Here is a 24,144-nt window from a genome sequence, read left to right as displayed (position 1 = left end):
ATGGTAAGTATGGTTTAATTTAGAACAATAAAGAATTGTGTGTTTATTTCAATTAAAGGACTTTTTTCTGGGTGTTGTGTTTTTTTTAAATACTTTACTAGAAATTCATGGTGGTCATGTCTAATATTGGCGTGACCCCATGAATTTCGGGCTTAGGGCCAGCTGATAATGCCAAGCTGGCCCTAACCCCTTTATTACCCAGTGAGCCACCGCATCAGGGCCCTGGATGAGTTGGGTACAGCGCCAGAAGATGGCGCTTCTATGAACGCGCCATTTTCCGGGGTGGCTGTGGACTGCAATTTGCAGCGGGGGTGGCCCAGAAAGCTTGGGCCTCCCTGCGCTGCGGATTCCAGCCCCCAGCTGCCTAGTTGTACCTGGCTGGACACAAAAACAGGGCGAAGCCCCACGTCAATTTTCTTTAAATTATTTCATGAAATAATTAAGAAAAAAAGGGCTTCCCTATATTCTTGTGTCCGGCCAGGTACAAATAGGCAGCTGGTGGTTGGGGGCAGCCCGTTCCTGCCTGCTGTACCTGACTGGACACAAATATAGTGCGAAGCCCCACGTCAATTTTTTTTAAATTATTTCATGAAATAATTAAGAAAAAAGGGCTTCCCTATATTGTTGTGTCCGGCCAGGTACAAATAGGCAGCTGGTGGATGGGGGCAGCCCGTTCCTGCCTGCTGTACCTGGCTGGACACAAATATAGTGCGAAGCCCCACGTCAATTTTTTTTAAATTATTTCATGAATTTCCTGAAATAATTTAAAAAAATTGAAGTGGGGCTTCGCACTATATTTGTGTCCAGCCAGGTACAGCAGGCAGGAACGGGCTGCCCCCAACCACCAGCTGCCTATTTGTACCTGGCCGGACACAACAATATAGGGAAGGCCTTTTTTTCTTAATTATTTCATGAATTTCATGAAATAATTAAAAAAAAAGTACGTGGGGCTTCGCCCTATTTTTGTGTCCAGCCAGGTACAACTAGGCAGCTGGGGGCTGGAATCTGCAGCGCAGGGAGGCCCAAGCTTTCTGGGCCCCCCCCCCGCTACAAATTGCAGTCCGCAGCCACCCCGGAAAATGGCGCGTTCATAGAAGCGCCATCTTCTGGCGCTGTACCCAACTCATCCAGGGCCCTGGTGCGGTGGCTCACTGGGTAATAAAGGGGTTAGGGCCAGCTTGGTATTATCAGCTGGCCCCAAGCCCAAAATTCATGGGGTCACGCCAGTATTAGACATGACCGCCATGAATTTCTAGTAAAGTATTTAAAAAAAACACAACACCCAGAATAAAGTCCTTTAATTGAAATAAAGACACAATTCTTTATTGTTCTAAATTAAACCATACTTACCATCACACCCATTCCAGCTGAAGCCAACGATCTCCTGCAATAAAAGAAAAATAATAAACCAACCTCATCCTTACCTTTCCATGGTTCCCACGACAGCTTCAGCTCTGCTACATCGAGATGACAGGCTGGACCGCAGCAGAACGCTGCCATCCAGTCTGTCATCCCGCAGACACTGAGAAGCGCAGGCATGCTTGCGCTCCTCACTGTCTCGCTGTGACGGCATCCAGATGAGCCGAGGTCATGTCCAATGAACTCGGCTCACCTCATGCACGTCACTGACAGCGTGGGAAAATTCTCACGCTGAAGTGCTGAGTGCAGGAGAATACTCCCACGCTGTCAGTGATGTGCATGAGGTGAGCTCATGTCCAATGAACTCAGCTCACCTCCTGCACGTCACTGACAGCGTGGGAAAATTCTCCTGCAATCAGCGCTTCAGCGTGAGAATTTTCCCACGCTGTCAGTGACGTGCATGAGGTGAGCCGAGTTCATTGGACATGAACTCGGCTCATCTGGATGTCGTCACAGAGAGACGCTGAGCAGCGCAAGCAAGCCTGCGCTTCTCAGTGTCTGCGGGATGACAGGCTGGATGGCAGCGTTCTGCTGCGGTCCAGCCTGTCATCTCGATGTAGCAGAGCTGAAGCTGTCGTGGGAACCATGGAAAGGTAAGGATGAGGTTGCTTTATTATTTTTCTTTTATTGCAGGAGATCGTTGGCTTCAGCTGGAATGGGCGTGATGGTAAGTATGGTTTAATTTAGAACAATAAAGGATTGTGTCTTTATTTCAATTAAAGGACTTTATTCTGGGTGTTTGTGTTTTTTTTAACTTTGACTATAGGGTTAGTAATGGGGGTGTCTTATAGACGCCTCTCCATTACTAACCTGGGCTTGATGTCAGCTGGCATTATAAGCTGACATCAACCCCAACCCTATTACCCCCTGCCACCGCACCAGGGCAGCGTGGAAGAGCGAGGCTAAGTGCCAGAATTGGCGCATCCTATGAATGCGCCATTTCTGGGGCGGCTGACGGCTGGTGTTTCTAGCCTGGGAGGGGGCCAATATTCATGGCTCCCTTCCTGGGCTATTAATATCAGCCCCCAGCTGTCTGCCTAGCCTTTGCTAGCTATTAAATTAGGGGGGACCCTACGTCATTTTTTTTGGGGGGGTCCCCCATTTTAATAGCTAGTAAAGGCTATGTATTCAGCTGGAGGCTGATATTAGTAGCCTGGGAAGCTCCGTGGGTATTACCCCCTTCCCAGGCTTCAAACATCTGCCCCAGCCGTCTGCTTAACCTCCGCTAGAGCCTAAAATTAAGGGGAACCCCACGCCAATTTTTTTAATAATAAATCCTTTATTTTAATACTAAATGACAAGTACAGTAACCAACACTATCACTGTACTTCATATATATGTGACTGACATGTTTCTATCTATCTAATCTATGTGTGATGCTCTATCTTTCTGTTCTAAATTGTCGGGTACCGCTGCTGAATTGCCGGCCGGCTTTTTTAAAGAGACAGTGCATGAAAACACTATTATTTTTTTAAATAAATCCTTTACACTAAATGACAAGTACAGTAAGCAACACTATCACTGTACTTATTATATATGTGACTGACATGTTTCTATCTATCTAATCTATGTGTGAAGCTCTATTCTTTCTGTTCTAAATTGTCGGGTACAGATGCTGAATTGCCGGCCGGCTTTTTTAAAGAGACGGTGCATGAAAACACTAATATTTTTTTTAATAAATCCTTTACACTAAATGACAAGTGCAGTAACCAACACTGTCACTGTGCTTCTTATATGTGTGACTGACATGTTTCTATCTATCTAATCTATGTGTGATGCTCTATTCCTTCTTGTCTAAATTGTCGGGTACCGGTGTATGCCGCTGCTGAATTTGCCGGCCGGCTTTTTTAAAGAGTGTCTTCTGAGCAGTTTGTCAGCTTTTGGACACCTTTGCAGGTGTTTTCTATGTGTTTCTATGTGTTTTTGTTTGCCTGCCATTGGTTTTAACGGTGTTCGACGGTGTTCTAAGGTGTTCGACGAACAGTTCGACGAACAGTTCCTCGAACATCCCGGTGTTCGACGAACCGAACCGAACCCGAACACTACGGGGGTGGCTCAACACTAATCACGACCCCCACAAATGGCGCCCAACGTGGGGCGTGGCTAGCGGTACGCCGCCCTCCCGGACCCATATTGCTGACTTCCCTGGTGGTGACCGCGGTGGCTGAATTTGAGGCCTGATCAACCTCCATCGAACACGGTAAGTTGAGATGTATTTTATATGTCTCACTTGCCTGTGTGTCAGCCGCAGCGGTTCCTGTGGGATTGTCAGGTTGGATCTGGGTGGGTGACCGGTCGAGTGGTGAGTAGTGTTGAGCCACCCCCGTAGTGTTCGAGTTCGGTTCGGTTCGTCGAACACCCGTGTGTTCGCCGAACTGTTCGTCGAACTGTTCGTCGAACATCTTCGAACACCGTTAAAACCAATGGCAGGCAAACAAAAACACATAGAAACACATAGAAAACACCTTCAAAGGTGTCCAAAAGCTGACAAACTGCTCAGAAGACACAACTAACACATGGAAAAGTGACAAGTACATATAGTCATGCGAAAAGAAAAGAGGTGGAGGAGTAAAAGGAGGGGGAGACACAGATATAGGCATGTCATGCCCTTCTAAAATCCAAAAAGTGAGAAGCCGAAACGGCCAGTCCGCTCCTGCCCGTGCCACCTCCGTGTCGCCGGGTTTGTGCCAGAGCCGCGGTGAACCCTGACGGCCAGCCCCCCTCTCCCAATACTGGTGCCTGTCCGCTGGTGGGTCGAGAGAGCCCCCCTGTGGTGGAGGCAGCTCTAAGCTTTTTAATTTAAATTGTCCCTCTAATTTGAATGAATACACTTTAAATCCATTTACAAGGATCTATTGGAGGGCAAGTCTCATGCCAGCAGCCGCGTAATTCCAGCTCCAGTAGCGTCCACTAAAGCTGCTGCAGTTAAAAAGCTTTTATAAGGATCGAGCTCGGCTGTCCACCGCAAGGCATCCTAGTGCCAGTCCCAGCCCCTATGCCTTGGGGTGCCTCCTGATGCTCTTCACTAAGTATCCCGTGGTCCCGAAGCATTTCCTTTGAAAAAATTAAGTGTCCAAACTACAGGTGGTGTAGCTTGCTTAACAGCCGGGATAATCCGCTGACTAGCAGACACTGCTACTAGGCACAAAGTATTTCCTGGGCTAGATGCAGTTAAAAATTTGTAAGTAGATACTCTCGTTGGATGCTGAGAAAGCATTCCATAGAGTCTCCTGGCACGCCATATATGATTCTCTTAAAAAGCTTGGGGTAGGGGTCTAGGGGACCCTTTTATAGCCAAAATCACGGCCCTGTATCACAATACGTCACCTAGGCTGAAGATAAATGGAACTGTAGCACCGAGGGCTCGGTTGCTACAGACGTATTGCACCTCACCCAGAGGTGTGATATCTCACTCTCAGATAAGGATGGAGTGTGGATCAGGACCCGACACCTGCATGCATTACACCACATTGCCGTGGGGCAGGGCGACCAATATGCCCCTGAGATGGGCACGACAGTCCCTGTCCCTGGCTGGAGTGGGGGGAGGGAACACTGAGGAAGGGGAACCCTGCAGTGCAGGAGCAGGGAGGAAGCAGTTCCTGGGTGCATTGAGAAGGGAGTATAAAAGGTGGGCACCATCTTAGTTCAGTGCAGAGAAGTCTGAGCAGAAGTGGCAGGGAGCAGGGGCTCTGCATGAGCTCTGCTCCGGAGGCGGGCCTAGTAACAGAGGCCCAGGCCTGCAAGAGGGAGAAGGAAGGAAGAGGAGCGGAGAAGGCTCCAGGAACGAGGAATGAAGGGATCCCAGGGGTGCGGACGGGCGAGTCGCCACCGCACGCCCGAATCCACCTGCGTGGAGGGGTCAGGCCAAAGGGGGAGACCGGTCCCCGAACTAGTGGAGGCAGGAAACGACCCTCAGCTAGAAACCGGAGGCTCTGACATTTTATGTGGCGCAGCCCCTTGCTCCACCCGCTAGGAAGGCACCACATAGGGTCAGGGAAACTGGCGCCAAGTTTACCAAGAGGAGGCCCGAGGCAGCCGGACAGAAGTGTTGGTAAGAAAGGCCAGACAAAGGACACACAAAGGGGGTCCTGTGAAGCGCTCCAAAGTTATCTGGGAGTTGTCTGAGCCCCTCACCTGGTGAGCACAGTACGACGTGGGCAGCCGTTACCTGCAGACGTGGTCTGGATAATAAGAACTGTGAGTAAAGGCCCTGAACTGCATCACTGACTCCGTGTCGTTACTGCTGCTGCCCTGCACCATCACCCCCATCCTCCGCATACACTGCCCTGAGGCTATACTCCTCCCGTGGGGAGTTATGCTACGCTCTGCTGCACCCACAACACCAGCCTTAGCGGCCTGCCCTGTAGCGGCGGTTCACTCTGACCGCAATCCACGGGTGGCGTAGTCGGACATTTAAACATCAAAACCACATAAATAGTTCCGCCACTGGTTTGACCGCCCTGAGCCACGGAACCGGATCGCCGCCACGAAGACTACAACCACCAGCATCCACCAAAAAGGGTCCGGCTCCGGGTGTCCCAAGGCCCAGGGGGTGCGTCAGAACATTTTCATCACCTTTCACAATCACCAATGGGACAAGGCAGGGATGTCCTCTGTCCCCTCTCTTATACATCCTAGTGACGGAGCACCTGCTCTCATCAATTCGCCATAACCCCAATATTAGGTGGATTGAGGTGGGAGGCACCGAGTACAAGTGCTCTCTATTTGCTGATGATGTCCTAGTATATATCACTCAATCACATATATCCATCCCTGCTGTTATGGCTGAAATAGATCACTTTGTTACATGGTAAAATTTTAAAATCAATGCAGCGAAGTCTGAGGCCCTCGATGTCTCCCTCCCTAAATCCATATAGGATTCCATCCAGTCCAACTTTCCCTTTGCCTGGCCCTCACAGGGTATCAAATACTTAGGAATTCCTATTCATAGAGACCTCTCCCATCTATGTTATCTTAATTTTGGGCCCTTTATTGAACAATTCCATACAGACCACGGTTGGCAAGTTAGAACTGTAAGATTCACTACGTGAACCACTGGTGTTTTGTGGAAAAGCACATGTTCACCGCGTTCCAAATTATTATGCAAAAAGTGTTTAGGAGTGATAAGGGAAGAATTTGTTTGTTTGTCAGTTAAACTCATTGATGGTGATGTGTGTCAGGGCTCTTTATATCACTGTAAGCAATTGCAGACACCTGTGCTAATTAGTTTGGCAGGTGTGTCCAATGAAAGGCAAGACTACTTAAGAAGGCTCTCTCACATTATTAAACAGCCTACATTTTCTGCCAAAATGGGAAAGAAAAAGGATGTGTCGGCTGCTGAGAAGCAACAAATTGTGGAGTGTTTAGGTCAAGGCATGACTACAATCAACATTGTGCGATGATCAGGATGAAGTGTCTTGGCAATCAAGAAGTATGTAGCTGATTCACAGTACACACGTGTGCGTGCTGATAAGGGCAAATTGAGGACTCTTTCCTACAGGCAATTACGTTAGGTTGAAAGAGCAGCGGCAAAAAAGCCTTGTCATAGCAGCAGACAAGTTTTTGAAGCTGCTTGTGCCTCCAACGTCCCCCGAACAACAAGATGCAGGGTCCTTCAGAGGTTTGCAGCTGTGCATACGCCATCCTGTCGACCTCCTCTATCCACTTCACACAAGCAGAAACGGCTCCAGTGGGCCAAACATTACATGAAGACTGATTTCAAAACTGTTTTGTTCACGGATGAGTGCCGTGCAGCGCTCGATGGTCCAGATGAATGGAGTGGAGGATGGCTGGTTGATGGACACCCCACGCAAACACGGCTACAGCGCCAACAAGGAGGAGGTGGAGTAATGTTTTGGGCTGGAATCATGGGGAGAGAGATTGTCGGCCCCTTTAGGATCCCTGAAGGCGCTAAAGATGAACTCCATAATGTATGTGGATTTTCTCAAACAGCACTTCCTGCCATGGTTCAAGAAGAAGAACCGTGTATTTCACAGCAAGATCATTTTTCTGCATGATAATGCACCATCTCATGCTGCACATAAAACATCTGCATCTCTGGCTGATATGGGCATAAAAGGGGACAAACTTATGGTGTGACCCCCATGCTCCCCTGACCTCTACCCCATTCAGAACCTTTGGAGCATCATTAAAAGGAGTGTCTATGATGGCGGGAGGCAGTTCACATCTAAGCAACAGCTCTGGGAGGGTATTCTGTCCTCATGCAAAACAATTGAAGCAGAAACCATCCAAAACCTGACAAATTCAATGGACGAGAGAGTTCAGAAGCTCCTTTCGAACAAGGGGTCCTATGTGAAAATGTAACATCACGTAGAATAAAGTTTTGAGTTGAAAACTGTTTGATTTCAGTTTCTAACAACCTGCTAATGCTTATAATATCAAAAATGACCATTTTTTTGGTCTTTATTAAAATGAAAAGGTTGATCGAAAAGTTTGGGGGATCTAAGAGTGTGGCAACCCTGCAGTCATGATTACTTCGAATTCTGACAATATGAGGGTCATGCTGCAGGTAGTGCAGCAAGAAGGCACTTATGTGTCTTGCGCATCTCGGAGCCCCAAAATTATTTTCCGGGCTAGATGCAGCTAAAAATTATTTTTAATTTTAAATCTGGTGAAGCTTATTATAGATGGCCTAATAGGATCAGTGCTGCACACTGCTACAAAGCCCAAATTATTTTCAGTCAAGATACAGATAAACATGATTAGTAATTTGAAAGCTTAAAACGGTTGGTAGGGTGATTTTAACCAATCATCAAGCTTTTACTCTCCCCAGGATGACACAGGGGTAGAAAAGTCGTTTCGGATCCATGATTTGTTCATCTTTATGAACGTGAGTCTGTCTACATTATCAGTGGAGAGCCGCGTGCGCTTATCTGTCAGCACACCACCAGCAGCGCTGAACACACGTTCAGACAGAACGCTGGCTGCGGGGCATGACAAGATCTCCAAGGCGTAAGTGGCTAGCTCCGGCCATTTATCCAGATTGGAAGCCCAAAAAGAGCAAGGGTCCAGTGACACAGTCGTGGCTTCAATGTTTACTTGGAGATACTCCTGTACCATCGTCTCTAGGCGTTGACTATGTGTCAGACTTCTTGTCTCCTGTGGCCTTGCAAAGGATGGGCTAAAAAAGTGTTGAAATGATTCCGCAAAATTGATGTTACCAGCAGATACTGTGGTTCTGTTACGGTTTGAGTGCTGAACACTTGACGGTCCCACGGTTGGCAAGTTGGAACTGTGAGATTCACTACGTGCACCACTGGTATTTTGTGGAAAAGCACATGTAAGATTCTGCAACAGTCTCTGCTGATACTCCTGCATGCGTGCATCCCTTTCTATGGCAGGAATAATTTCTGCAAATTTACTTTTGTACCGGGGATCTAACAGTGTGGCAACCCAGTAGTCAGGATTATTTCTAATTCTCACAATTCGAGGGTCATGTTGCAGGTAGTGCAGCAAGAAGGCACTCATGTGTGTTGCGCATCCAGGAGCACCAAGTCCCTGTTGTGTTGGTGGCGAGGTAACAATCATGCTTCCTTCCTCTGTCCTCTCCCTCCAACCTCGCACAACAGAAATGTGATCAAGGTCTCCCTCATCTGATGAGTCTTCCATCAGTTCGTCCTCCACTTCTTCCTGGGCTCCTGCACCTTCCTCACTAGTTTGGCTGCTACCATGCGCCCTGGTAAAATCATCTCCCCCACCCTCACATGCCTGCCGCCCTGGTGCTGCCGACCGTCTGGACCTTGCAGATGTTAGCCCTTCCGCATACAACTCCTCCTCCTCTACTTCCTCCACCTCCTCTTGTGCCACCACCTGACTCCGAATTCTGTTTAACATGTGCTCCAGCATGTAAATCACCGGAATAGTCATGCTGATAATGGCATCGTCAGCACTAAACATCTTCGTCGCCATTTCAAAACTGTGCAGAAGGGTGCATAGGTCCCTGATCTGAGACCACTCCTCCAGCGTGATTTGCCCCACCTCTGAATCTCGTTGGCCCAGGCTATACGTCAGAACGTATTGCACCAGGGCTTGTCGGTGCTGCCACAGTCGCTGCAACATGTGCAGAGTTGAATTCCACCGGGTAGGCACATCGCATTTTAGCCGGTGAAGTGGCAGGCCCAACGACTTCTGTAGAGATGTAAGTCGCTGAGCTGCGGGATGCGAACGGCGGAAGTGAGCACACAGCGACCGTGCCCTCTGCAGAAGGCCATCTAGTCTGGGATAGTGGGCTAAAAATTGCTGGACAACCAGGTTCAACACGTGAGCCATACAAGGCACGTGTGTGACATTGCCCCGGCGAAGGGCCGCACCCAGGTTTGCAGCATTGTCGCACACGGCCTTCCCTGGTTTCAGGTCCAGTGGAGACAACCATTCATGAAATTGGTTCTCCAGAGCTGACCACAACTCCTCAGCTGTGTGACTCACATTTCCCAGACATTTCAATGTAAAAACCGCCTGATGACGTTGAGCCCTACTGCCAGCATAGTAAGGAGGTGTGCAGGATCCCTTCTGCGCAGTTAGAAAGCTTGTGGCATGACCAGACAGGCTTTGGGTGCAGGTGGAAGACCGAGAGGAGGTTGAGGAGGCAGAAGCAGTGGAGGAAAAATGACATAAAGAGGATTGACGCACAACTCGTGGGGACGGCAAGACTTGGACAGCAGCCCCTTGTCCTGCTGTCACCATAGTTACCCAGTGCCCAGTCAGCGACATGTAATGCCCCTGTCCATGCCTACTCGTCCAAGTGTCTGTGGTGAAATGCACCCTGTCACACACAGAGTTTCTCAAAGAAGCGGTGATGTTGTGTGCGACATGCTGGTGGAGCGCAGGCACACCTTTCTTTGAGAAGTAGTGCCGACTGGGCATCTGGTACTGGGGCACTGCGACGGACATAAGGTCTCGAAAATCCTCTGTGTCCACCAGGCGGAAAGGCAGCATTTCTGTAGCCAAGAGCTTGCAGATGGTGAAATTCAACCTCTTAGCTTTCTCATGGCTAGGAGGAAATGGTCTTTTACTTGTCCACATCTGAGGGACCGAGGGCTGGCTATTGTGCTTAGACGGGGTTGATAAGGGTGTCCCCGGCAAACTGCCGGTCTGTGAGGAAGATGCAGGCGGACATGTTAGGTTGCCTTGATCCAAAGGTGGTGCTATCGATGTCGGACAGCGCTCAAGACCAGCTGGTGTTCCCACCTCCAAAGAAAATGATGACCTGCCAATCACGCTGGCTGTTGCGGGTAAAGAGGTGGCAGGTCTGCGCCCCAAAACAGGTGTGACTGCTGTCCCCCCAGTCACAGAGGATGAAGAGGCCCCGGATGCACAAGATATGGCAGACGGTGGTTGGCCCGGCCGGCTAGACCGCATTGTAGCACACTGAGCTTCCCACTGCAACTTATGCTTCATGTCCATGTGCCGGTTCATGCATGAAGTACTCAAACTATGTATTTTTTGGCCTCTACTTAGCTTTTGCTGACAAATGTTACAGATAACACGAGTTGGGTCATCTTTATCGATCTGAAAAAATGCCCAGGCTATGCAAGGCTTAGCACCCATGCGACCTGAAGAGCCACCACGACTTGTGGTGAGAGGCAGAGTTGTGTTTGAGGATGCAGTTGTTGACGTGCTTCCAGTACTACGTCTCTGTCCAGGAAGGCGCAACCTGACCTCGTCGTCACTAGCATCTTCCTCCACCTCCTCTGCTGACCTCATCTCTTGGCTGACTGTGGGTTGACAGTAAGTGGGATCTCCGACCTCATCATCATCACCCTGTGCGTTATCACACCCGTCGTCCTCAGAGCCAACCTGTTCCTGCCCTGACAAAAAACTAAAGTTGTCGCTCCAATCAGGTATTTGAGTCTTATCATCGTCTTCCTCATTGTCTCCACCAACAGGAGTTACAGTTTGGGAATGAGGGTCTACATTATAGTCAGAACCTTCTGCGTCTGGTCCTGGATCCGACTCATAAAGATTCTGGGCATCAGTGCAGATCATTTCCTCGTCTGGATTCACAGAAGCGCTGGAGTCGACCTCTGATTCCCAGGCTATAGTATGAGTAAACAGCTCTGCAGACTCAACCATCTGTTCTACCTCATACTCAGACGGGCAGCTGGAGATTTGGGAGCTGTGAGGAAGCAAGTGCGATTTGGGTGACACCTTTGAGGACTGGAGTATTTGTGATGTTGAAGTTGATGTGGAGGAGAGCCCACTTAAAGGAGCACTTGATATCCGTTGAAGCACCTGCTGTTTTTGTGCCTCATCTGGAATTTGTAGCGATTGGCGTGGCCGTAAGAAAGGGATCTTATCACATTGTCCGCTAAAAGAAGTAGACATTTTAGTTTGGCTGGAAGATGGTCTTACTTCTGCACCTACCCCACGGACACAACCTTTTTTCCCCTTCCCAACACGCCTATTCCCCTTTCCACCAGCAGCAGGCCTTTTTCCACTCATTTTGGTGGTTAACTAATTCACAACTCTGGAGTTGTTTGCACAAAAAAACAATGGATGGTAACCGAGCAGAGCTGAGTGGCCAAACTGTGGTATTAGGCCAAAACTATTGGCTGGGTTAGATGCAGAAAAAAATTATTTTTAATTTGCAACCTGATGGAGGTCAGTATAGATGGACTAATAGACCAAGTCCCACACACCGCTAGAAGCCCAAATATTTTTTCAGAGCTAGATGCAGAAAATTTTTTTATTCAATTTGCAACCTGATGGAGGTCAGTATAGATGGACTAATAGACCAAGTCCCACACACTGCTAGAAGCCCAAATATTTTTTCAGAGCTAGATGCAGAAAAAAATTATTTTTAATTTGCAACCTGATGGAGGTCAGTATAGATGGACTAATAGACCAAGTCCCACACACTGCTAGAAGCTCAAATATTTTTTCAGAGCTAGATGCAGAAAAAAATTATTTTTAATTTGCAACCTGATGGAGGTCAGTATAGATGGACTAATAGAACAAGTCCCACACACAGCTAGAAGCCCAAATATTTTTTCAGAGCTAGATGCAGAAAAAAATTATATTCAATTTGCAACCTGCTGGACGTCAGTATAGAAGGACTAATAGAACAAGTCCCACACACTGCTAGAAGCCCAAATATTTTTTCAGAGCTAGATGCAGAAAATTTTTTTATTCAATTTGCAACCTGATGGAGGTCAGTATAGATGGACTAATAGACCAAGTCCCACACACCGCTAGAAGCCCAAATATTTTTTCAGAGCTAGATGCAGAAAAAAATTATATTCAATTTTCAACCTGCTGGACGTCAGTATAGAAGGACTAATAGAACAAGTCCCACACACTGCTAGAAGCCCAAATATTTTTTCAGAGCTAGATGCAGAAAATTTTTTTATTCAATTTGCAACCTGATGGAGGTCAGTATAGATGGACTAATAGACCAAGTCCCACACACCGCTTGAAGCCCAAATATTTTTTCAGAGCTAGATGCAGAAATTTTTTTTATTCAATTTGCAACCTGATGGAGATCAGTATAGATGGACTAATAGACCAAGTCCCACACACTGCTAGAAGCCCAAATATTTTTTCAGAGCTAGATGCAGAAAAAAATTATTTTTAATTTGCAACCTGATGGAGGTCAGTATAGATGGACTAATAGACCAAGTCCCACACACTGCTAGAAGCCCAAATATTTTTTCAGAGCTAGATGCAGAAAAAAATTATTTTTAATTTGCAACCTGATGGAGGTCAGTATAGATGGACTAATAGAACAAGTCCCACACGCTGCTAGAAGCCCAAATATTTTTTCAGAGATAAATGAAGAAAAAAATTATTTTTAATTTGCAACCTGATGGAGGTCAGTATAGATGGACTAATAGACCAAGTCCCACACACTGCTAGAAGCCCAAATATTTTTTCAGAGCTAGATGCAGAAAAAAATTATTTTTAATTTGCAACCTGATGGAGGTCAGTATAGATGGACTAATAGACCAAGTCCCACACACCGCTAGAAGCCCAAATATTTTTTCAGAGCTAGATGCAGAAAAAAATTATATTCAATTTGCAACCTGCTGGAGGTCAGTATAGATGGACTAATAGACCAAGTCCCACACACTGCTAGAAGCCCAAATATTTTTTCAGAGCTAGATGCAGAAAAAAATTATATTCAGTTTGCAACCTGATGGAGGTCAGTATAGATGGACTAATAGAATGATGCTATGCCCAAAAGATTTTACTTCACTAGGTGCAGTAAAAAAATTGGTATTCTATACACAGGTGGTATATCTTGCAACACAGATAGGCTACTCCACTGACTAACACACTCTGCAATAGGCCAAAAAGGATTAGCTTTGCTAGATTCAGCCAAATGCTGTGAAAAAAACTTGCACAGCACTGGCACAGACCTGCCTGGCAAAAACTGATAGGAACTGATGTAACCTAGTCCTGAAAAGGACTCCAATTACAATTAGTCTTTACTCCCACAATCTATCTATTTAAGAGCACAGACCTGCCTGATAAAAGTCGTAGGAAATGCTGTAACCTAGTCCTTAAAAGGACTGCAATCACAACTATTCCCTACTCCCAAGCTATCTGTATATTTGTGCGAAAATTGGCTTGAAATTAACAAGGTATAGCGCACACAGCAACAGCGGTGCCGTCTAACACGCAGCTGCAGCAGTGAGAAAATGGTGGCGACGGGGAAAATGGCTTGGTCTTATAGGGCAAGGACATGTGACATACACTGCCAATCACACATGCCCTTGCTTGTGTGAAAAAAAGCACTTCGCTCCGTGTGTGCGCTGCTGATAGGCTGACAGATTGCACCTCCCCACTGCAAATGCGGGAAAGAGAAAAAAAAATGGAGATCTTCATTGTTCCTGCAGAGATCCATCCCCTGCCCCTCCCCCCGCCCCGCTGTACACTCAAACTGCGTATTAACATTAATTTTCATCATTACTGAGAAAAAATCCAGTTATGATTTTGGTGCACGAACAGTTATCGAACATAACCTCGAACAGCCGAATTTTTCTCAAATTGTTCGTGTTCGCCGACCGGCTCGAACACCGCCCAAAACAGCTCGAATTTGAGATTGGCGAACAGTTCGAGTAGAACAACGCTCATCTCTAGTGGTGAGACCTTGGGCGTCCCGCACCACGTCCTGAACCAGCAAGTGTTAAAACGAGTGACGTCGCATGCCTGCGCGTGCTCGTGTGCACACCACCTCCTCCTCCCCCGGTCACTGTACTTTTCTTAGATAGCTGCCTCCCGTAACTGATAGTCGAGGTTTCAAAGCATTCCTGAATTGTAGTGTAAAGGAGGTGTTGTGCTGTCAGAATCTGTGACGAATTGAGGAGTGCTCTTCGTCTGATACAGAGACTGCTGTAAAGTCAAGGTTAGGAAACAGTGTATTGAGGTGTACTCTACACTGACGGGTGGTGCCGTAGTAGGAAGGAAGACGAATTGAGGTGTACTCTTCGTCTTATACAGAGAAACCTCATAAGGAGGGGTTCTGCTGTAAGGGTCTGTGACGAATTGAGGTGTACTCTTCGTCTTATACAGAGAAACCTCATAAGGAGGGGTTCTGCTGTCAGTCAGGGTGCCGTGGTGAGTCGTACTGTAAAGTCGCCATTCAAGGTTAGGGAAGGGACAGATTGAGGCGTACTCTCTGTCTTATCAGTGTATTGAGGAGTACTCTACACTGACGAGTGGCGACCTGTAGACTGCACCAGTGATCTGAGTCGCGACAGATCATTGCATTCTATAAGAAAATATTGTGTATATTCAAATTTGAAAGATTTCGTAAGTTGCGGAATGCTGCTGTAGGAGTTAAGCCAATTAGTGGAGTTACGGGAAGGCAAGAAGAATGTTAGGAATTTGTATAACATGATAAGCTTATCCAGTACAGGCAGGCTTTAGTCTTCAGTGTAGAATGAATGTGTTACACAGAAGTTGGGAAAGTTGGGTGACGACTTCTGCATCAGGCTCAGGCACATCTTAGAGTAGATGGTGCAGGGGGGAACAGAGAATGCCGAGCCTTTGTTCGGATACATGAAAGCTACAGAATGTGATTTGTTATGTGACCCTAAATTGGCCGTAACCCCGTTGATGCCTGTTACTACACCTTTCCCTGCCCCCAAGAACAATCCCACCCCCACTCCCACCTCCTCCCTCCAATGGCCATCTTACTACACCTTTTCCTGCCTCCAAGAATAATCCCACTTCCATTTTAACTTCTCCCTCCCACGGCCATCTTGCTACACCTCTTACTTGTTGTGGGAGGCCCGGAAAAGCCCCAATCCGGCCTATATCCACTACTAGATCCGTCCGGTGCATATTATCAGCCACCAGCACAGGTGGAAAAGCCCGCAGTCCCAGAGTACCCATCTGAAACTAATGTGACACCCTCTGTTCCAGTCCACGATGCTGAGACGCTTCCCCTGTTTCCTATGGGAGTCACCCACAACCCTGGGGATATCCTCCTCAACTCCTCAGAATTTCAGGCCAGACTGCTCTCCCTCCGCCAACATACTGTTACTCAAGACGATACGGAGCCAGATGAGGGATGGGCTCAAGATACTCCAGCCCCCCCCCCCTTTACCCCATACGTCTCCTATGGCATCCTCCACCCCACATCCATTACCCGTACTCCGGCCCTTGCTCCAAGCAACTGCTGAAAGAGCACCACCCCTCAGCCCCTCAGAAGTCTGGGACCCCTGCCGCTCCCGTAATCTAGTAGACCCATCAGGACGCCCTGTCACTCTGTCAATAGGCTATGGTGACATCCTTATACATCGGGTGGGGGCCATAGTCAACCCTGCAAACACCTGTATGAGCCATGTTGGAGGATTGGCTCGCAAAATTTCCCTTGCTGCTGGTTCTACTCTGGCTGCAGAATGCCAGGCTCACTTAGCCGAAAACGGAGAGCTTTCAAAAGGCCATGAATTCCACAAAAGCAGGACCCCTTAGTACGTATGAATCCGGCCTAGAATACATGAAACAGTTAAAAGCCTGGGCTCAGAATCGCTTGTCAGATCAAGCTGGGTCTGTACAAGATGTTCAACAAGACCCTGATGAATCTGTGGAAAGATATGCTGCAAGACTCAGCATGCATTTTGAGGATCTCGGATACAGTCCTCACGTCAAGATGCAGGCCGCCCTGTTGGTTCAGGCCCTAGTAGATGGCCTACAAGACGCTCTCAGAGATGAAGTCCTGAGAGTACGGCCCGAGATTCGTTCTTTTTCTTTCAATGACGCGGTGGACATCGTTAAAACTTTCCAAAAATCAATGCTAAAAATGGAAAAGGATACTAAGCCAAGGAAGAAAGCCGCTTCTGCTATGGTATATCAAGCTCAAGAAAGCTACCCACCCCCTGGCAACCAACATGGAATCAAGTGGGTAATGGTTAAAGGCACAGGTGATGATACTCCTCCCACATATAGAAAACAAGACAGAAGAGATGACAAGGGATCATCTAGAAACAGAAGACAACCTCGTGATTCTGAAGGATGAATGTTATGTTGGGAGTGTGGTAGCCTTGACCACATCCTCAGAGACTGTCACTTTACAGGTGGACACTGGGGCGGCCACATCTGTCATTTCCTCTGCACAGCTCCCTCCTTCTGTATCCCTATCACCGGATACCCTCACCTGTGTTGGGGTGGAAGGCCAACATATTTCCTCTCCACTCACAGTTTCTGTGTCTGCAGGACCGTTCACCGGAGTACTCACAAGATTCTTGGTCTCTGAAACTTGCCCTGTCAATCTGTTGGGAGCCGATCTCTTAGAGCGGATGAAGGCAACAATTACCTTCGGAAACCATGGTATGGAGCTTTTTTTGCGGGATTCTCATTCCGAACAAGGGACTGAAGACCGCTGTGTTCTTAAAGCTTTCCCTCTCATGATGATGACCATACAACCTCACTCTCTGTGGTCCAGTGGGCCAGAGGACGTCGGCCTCCTGCAGGTTCCCCCGGTCCGAGTACACCTCAAGCCTGGACACAGGTACCCACGGTTGCCACAGTACTCTCTCAAGGCTGCACAAGAACAAAGCTTGGGTACCCAAATCGTTTCCCTCCTGGAATCAGGAGTCCTTGTCAGATGTGTATCTCCATGCAATACACCCCTCTTTCCTGTAAAAAAGAAAACCGTTCCGGGAGAGTTTTCAAGGTACCGGTTGGTTCAGGATCTCAGAGCCGTCAATGCAGCTACCATTTTAGAAACTCCAGTGGTACCCAACCCAAACACCCTTTTGTCTCAGGTGCCTCCAACGGCCACCTTGTTTACGGTGTTAGATCTGGCCAACGCCTTCTTCAGTATACCCTTACATGAAGATTCGTGGTTTCTTTCTGCCTTCACCTTTCAAGGAGCACAGCTTACATGGACCAGGACTCCACAAGGAGCCCAGAACTCTCCTAACCAATTCACTCATTCTATGAAGTCTATTCTGGAGCCTTGGGTTCAAGAGAACCCTCAGGTCACCCTTCTACAGTATGTGGATGATTTTTTTTTACTCTGTGGCACTGAAGAAAATTTGCCAGAGATGTCAGCATCCCTTCTCTGGTTTCTTCACTCAGCTAACTGTAAAGTCTCGAAAGGCAAAGTCCAATGATGTCTGCCCAAGGTCATTTTATTCCTCGGACATTGTATATCACAAGGTACTAGACATCTGACTGAAGAAAGAAAACAAGCCATCATGGATATCACCTTCCCAACCACCTACTCCGCTATGCAGACTTTCCTTGGCCTCATCACTTACTGCAGGCAATGGATCCCTGATGCCTCAAAGCTCATGCAACCTCTGTACGACTGTCTCAAGAATGAAGGCTCAGTTTGGCTTTATGCTGAAGATCCACGTGTTTCTCATCAACACAGACCGTTTTGACCGCCTTAAACAGGCTGTTGTCTCTGCCCCAGCCTTGGGATTACCAGACTATACTCAGCCATTTCACCTTTTTGTCTCGGAATCGGAAGGTCATGTCTCTGGAGTTCTAGCACAACGCTATGATCATAAGTATCGGCCTTTAGGCTACTACTCAGCCCGCCTGGACCCTGTCGCCCGAACTGTCCCCATGTGCCTTAAGGCGGTCCACGCTGCTCACATTCTCCTTGATAAGTCAGCTGATATCGTCCTTGGACATGATCTCAGCTGTTCTGCAACAAACATCTTCGAAATATCTAACCAACCAAAGACACCTGCGGCTGCAGTGTTCCCTATTGTTGCCCTCCAATATAACATTTACCAGATGTCTGACTATCAATCCTGCCACTTTGTTTCCACCTTCTAGGGGGGAAGGTGAAGAGGGTGAAGGTCCATTGGTGGAACCTGATGATTGTATAAAAATTTTTGCAGGAAGAGACTTCTGCTCCAGAGAATATGGTGGCACATCCGCTCGCAGATCCTCAAGGGAAGTTCCACACGGGATATGCTGTCACAACAGACCTAACAGTTCTGAAGGCTGAAGCTCTACCACCATACATGTCTGCACAAGAAGCTGAACTTGTGGCTCTCACAGAGGTCTGCCACCTGGCAGCAGGAACAAAGGCGTATATATATATATACCGATTCCAGGTATGGACATGGAATTTGCAATGATTCTGGACTCTTGTGGAAGTCTAGAGGATTCATCACAGCTGCAGGTACACCAGTGAAACATGTCTCATGGATTAAGGCCCTAATGAAGGCCCTGGAACTACCCATTCAGGTTGCTGTTATGAAGGTCAAGGCTCATGGAAGACTAGAATCCAGAGAAGCCAGGGGCAACCACCTAACTGACCAAGCAGCCAAGACTGCAGCAGTGGAGAATGTGTCATCAAAGTGGCAGGAAAAGGAAGAAGAGATGGGAGAGACTCTGCAAACCGTAGCTGTGGCGCTCACTAGAGCAAGAGCCAAAGAACAGCCGGTGGAAGACCATACAAGTCCAGCGGAGACACGAGTGGAATCCAGGGGGGTCAGGATGCCTGAAGAAAAATTGTGTGAGGAACAAAGGGAGACCCCCCACTGAAGAAGTCAAGCAATGAAAAGCGGCAGGAGCCGTGCTGGCAGGTCGCAAAGATTCAAAGGTCAACTCGACTCTTTACCAAGTGGATGGGAAGCCTTGCTTGCCTAGACGCATGTACTCAGCTGTGGCAGCATGGGCTCACGGGCCTACACACAGAGGAAAGAATCAAGCCTTGGCATGTATCAAGAAACTGTACTTTGCACCCGGAATCTCTTCCACTGTGACTGCGTACTCAAAATCCTGCTCTGTCTGCGCTACCTGCAACCCAACGTGTACGGCACGGGTCCCTCTCCAACACCTGGCTAAACCAGACTACCCTTGGCAGAGAATACAAGTCGATCATATCCAAATGCCTAAAGCAGGAAAATAGGAGTACGTTTTGGTAGCCGTGGATATGTTCTCAGCCTGGCCCGAGGTCTACCCGGTTGTCAACATGACTGCTAAAGTCACAGCCAAGAAACTGATCACCGAAATTGCCTGCAGATTTGGAGTTCCCCAAGTCATAGAATTGGATCAAGGACCAGCTTTCACAACAAATATCTACGAAGAACTCTGGAACATGTTGGGAACAGATTTGGGCCTCCACACTCCATACCATCCTGCCAGTTCAGGCAAAGTGGAGAGAATGAATTCCACACTCAAGACCCAGCTCTTGAAAATGACCTAAGATCATCCCCTCCCCTGGCCCGACCTACTCCCTATAGTATTGTATCATATCACACACACTCCTCAGGCCAAACATGGGCTGATTCCCTATAAAATTTTGTTTGGGACCCCACCCAAGATAGGAGAGATTAGGCCCTAAGAGTTGTCTGAAACACATGATAGAGTGGTAAAATTTGTGATTGCCTTGTCTAGAGAATTGACTAACACCCGCTCTCCAGTATCTGCTTCTCTCCCAGAATCTACAGGTGATGCAGTACATGATTTCATCCCAGGCGATCTAGTGTATGTGAAGAAGTTTGTCTGGAAAGACTGCCTCCAGCCGCGGTTCGAGGAACCGTACACTGTGCTTCTCACCACCCCGACGGCTCTGAAGCTTGAGGGCAAGAGCACCTGGATTCACGCCTCCCACTGCAAGAGAGACAGAACGAGTCTATAAAAGATGACTACCTTCTTCTATATCCTTTCCATATGCTTACTGTCTGTCCCAGGGTGGACAGCTACCACACAGGGGTAGATACCTCCTTCTTCTCAGGATGGTTGGGAGGGGTCAAGGGATTCTTCCAACAAGTTTGTCTAGTGATAGGAGGTCTACTAGTATTGGGCCTGGTGGTCCTGTGCTGCATAGTCCCCTTATATAGGAAAGCTATAACCAATGCTGTCCCAACCTCCGGGACCTTTCTGAATCAAGAGAAGATATGGAGAAATACACTCCTTTGAACAAGTCTGACCAGACCCCCCATAACAAAGTCCAATTGAAAGATTCAGTTTAGGATCAGTTGGGAGAACTCCATGTGTCATCCAGAATAGGGCTCGATTGTCTGGGGGCGTCCCATAAGGGGGCAGCTTCTAAGATGATTGGGTGAAGAAATCCACCTCCCCTCTCCCCACACATGGACAGTCTCAAAGGCCCCGAAGCAAGGGAAAGCTTAGTGTTTAGGGGGGAATGTCAGGGTAAAAAGAATATATATATATATATTTTCTACTTTTATACTTTTATACGCTTTGCTTATGTACTAACCACCATTTTGTGTCATATAACAATAAGCTTTCCTTGCTACGTAATATTCAAATCGAAACTTAAACTAAGACAGTTCCAGTGTTGCCAAGACTTATTTCAGAGAAACGAAACAAGATTATAAGCTGACGGCTGCAATATCTGCCCAGAGACTGAGATAAGGAGATGTGGACCAATCAGGAGTGGCCAGACACTGGACTTTCATGGCTTACCCCGCCCCGGACAACCCCTATCCCCTCCCCATTATGTAGTGTATTTAGATTTGTGCATGTAAAAAATAAAGGCAGAACATTGCTGAGGACGTTGTCTGTAGTAGTCTTCTGAGCATGCTCTGAGCTTGAACCAGCTTATTGTCTGACTCATTCTTTGAATGGTTGACCCATGCTCATAGTTTGAATTTGGAGTGACTGGAGGACGAGTGGAATGTCATCACGACCCCCACATTACCACCAAGAGGCCCGAGGGAGCCGGACAAAGGTGGATCCCTGGTGGGAACGGCCAGTAGGAAGGAAGAGAGGGGAGCTCAGGACCACGCTCTGGACTGCCTGGGAGTTGGCCGAGTCCCACACCTGGTGGACGCAGCACGGCTCGGGTGGTCACTCAAGGCCGGAGTGACCGGAGCAACACCTGTGAGTAAAAACCCTGAAACTGCATCACATGTCTCTGAGCTTTCTTGCTGCACCATCACAACCACCATCTTCCACATCAGCTGCCCTGAGGCCATACCCCTCCCGTTGGGGGTTATACCATCTACGCTGCACAAGCATATCACCGGCCTCAGCGGTCTGCCCTGCAGCGGCGGCCTCATAGCCGCAATCAACGGGTGGCGTAGTCGAACATTTTTAACATCTACTGCTAAACGCTGCCACTCAGTTTGACTCCCTGGGCACGGACCGGGTCACCGCCACAAGGACTACTACCCCTATCCAGATCCGGCTCCGGGTATCCCTTGAACATGGCCCAGGGGGCGCATCACATACAACTCCTCCTCCTCTACTTCCTCCACCTCCTCTTGTGCCACCACCTGACTCCGAATTCTGTTTAACATGTGCTCCAGCATGTAAATCACCGGAATAGTCATGCTGATAATGGCATCGTCAGCACTAAACATCTTCGTCGCCATTTCAAAACTGTGCAGAAGGGTGCATAGGTCCCTGATCTGAGACCACTCCTCCAGCGTGATTTGCCCCACCTCTGAATCTCGTTGGCCCAGGCTATACGTCAGAACGTATTGCACCAGGGCTTGTCGGTGCTGCACAGTCGCTGCAACATGTGCAGAGTTGAATTCCACCGGGTAGGCACATCGCATTTTAGCCGGTGAAGTGGCAGGCCCAACGACTTCTGTAGAAATGTAAGTCGCCTAGCTGCGGGATGCGAACGGCGGAAGTGAGCACACAGCGACCGTGCCCTCTGCAGAAGGCCATCTAGTCTGGGATAGTGGGCTAAAAATTGCTGGACAACCAGGTTCAACACGTGAGCCATACAAGGCACGTGTGTGACATTGCCCCGGCGAAGGGCCGCACCCAGGTTTGCAGCATTGTCGCACACGGCCTTCCCTGGTTTCAGGTCCAGTGGAGACAACCATTCATGAAATTGATTCTCCAGAGCTGACCACAACTCCTCAGCTGTGTGACTCACATTTCCCAGACATTTCAATGTAAAAACCGCCTGATGACGTTGAGCCCTACTGCCAGCATAGTAAGGAGGTGTGCAGGATCCCTTCTGCGCAGTTAGAAAGCTTGTGGCATGACCAGACAGGCTTTGGGTGCAGGTGGAAGACCAAGAGGAGGTTGAGGAGGCAGAAGCAGTGGAGGAACTTTGACATAAAGAGGATTGACGCACAACTCGTGGGGACGGCAAGACTTGGACAGCAGCCCCTTGTCCTGCTGTCACCATAGTTACCCAGTGCCCAGTCAGCGACATGTAACGCCCCTGTCCATGCCTACTCGTCCAAGTGTCTGTGGTGAAATGCACCCTGTCACACACAGAGTTTCTCAAAGAAGTGGTGATGTTGTGTGCGACATGCTGGTGGAGCGCAGGCACACCTTTCTTTGAGAAGTAGTGCCGACTGGGCATCTGGTACTGGGGCACTGCGACGGACATAAGGTCTCGAAAATCCTCTGTGTCCACCAGGCGGAAAGGCAGCATTTCTGTAGCCAAGAGCTTGCAGATGGTGAAATTCAACCTCTTAGCTTTCTCATGGCTAGGAGGAAATGGTCTTTTACTTGTCCACATCTGAGGGACCGAGGGCTGGCTATTGTGCTTAGACGGGGTTGATAAGGGTGTCCCCGGCAAACTGCCGGTCTGTGAGGAAGATGCAGGCGGACATGTTAGGTTGCCTTGATCCAAAGGTGGTGCTATCGATGTCGGACAGCGCTCAACACCAGCTGGTGTTCCCACCTCCAAAGAAAATGATGACCTGCCAATCACGCTGGCTGTTGCGGGTAAAGAGGTGGCAGGTCTGCGCCCCAAAACAGGTGTGACTGCTGTCCCCCCAGTCACAGAGGATGAAGAGGCCGCGGATGCACAAGATATGGCAGACGGTGGTTGGCCCGGCCGGCTAGGCCGCATTGTAGCACACTGAGCTTCCCACTGCAACTTATGCTTCATGTCCATGTGCCGGTTCATGCATGAAGTACTCAAACTATGTATTTTTTGGCCTCTACTTAGCTTTTGCTGACAAATGTTACAGATAACACGAGTTGGGTCATCTTTATCGATCTGAAAAAATGCCCAGGCTATGCAAGGCTTAGCACCCATGCGACCTGAAGAGCCACCACGACTTGTGGTGAGAGGCAGAGTTGTGTTTGAGGATGCAGTTGTTGACGTGCTTCCAGTACTACGTCTCTGTCCAGGAAGGCGCAACCTGACCTCGTCGTCACTAGCATCTTCCTCCACCTCCTCTGCTGACCTCATCTCTTGGCTGACTGTGGGTTGACAGTAAGTGGGATCTCCAACCTCATCATCATCACCCTGTGCGTTATCACACCCGTCGTCCTCAGAGCCAACCTGTTCCTGCCCTGACAAAAAACTAAAGTTGTCGCTCCAATCAGGTATTTGAGTCTTATCAT

The sequence above is a fragment of the Phyllobates terribilis genome, unplaced genomic scaffold (assembly GCF_046119375.1).
Source record: "Phyllobates terribilis strain yellow unplaced genomic scaffold, ASM4611937v1 Scaffold_7__3_contigs__length_470593459, whole genome shotgun sequence".
Lineage (NCBI taxonomy): Eukaryota > Metazoa > Chordata > Amphibia > Anura > Dendrobatidae > Phyllobates > Phyllobates terribilis.
Note: the sequence above shows the minus strand (reverse complement) of the source record.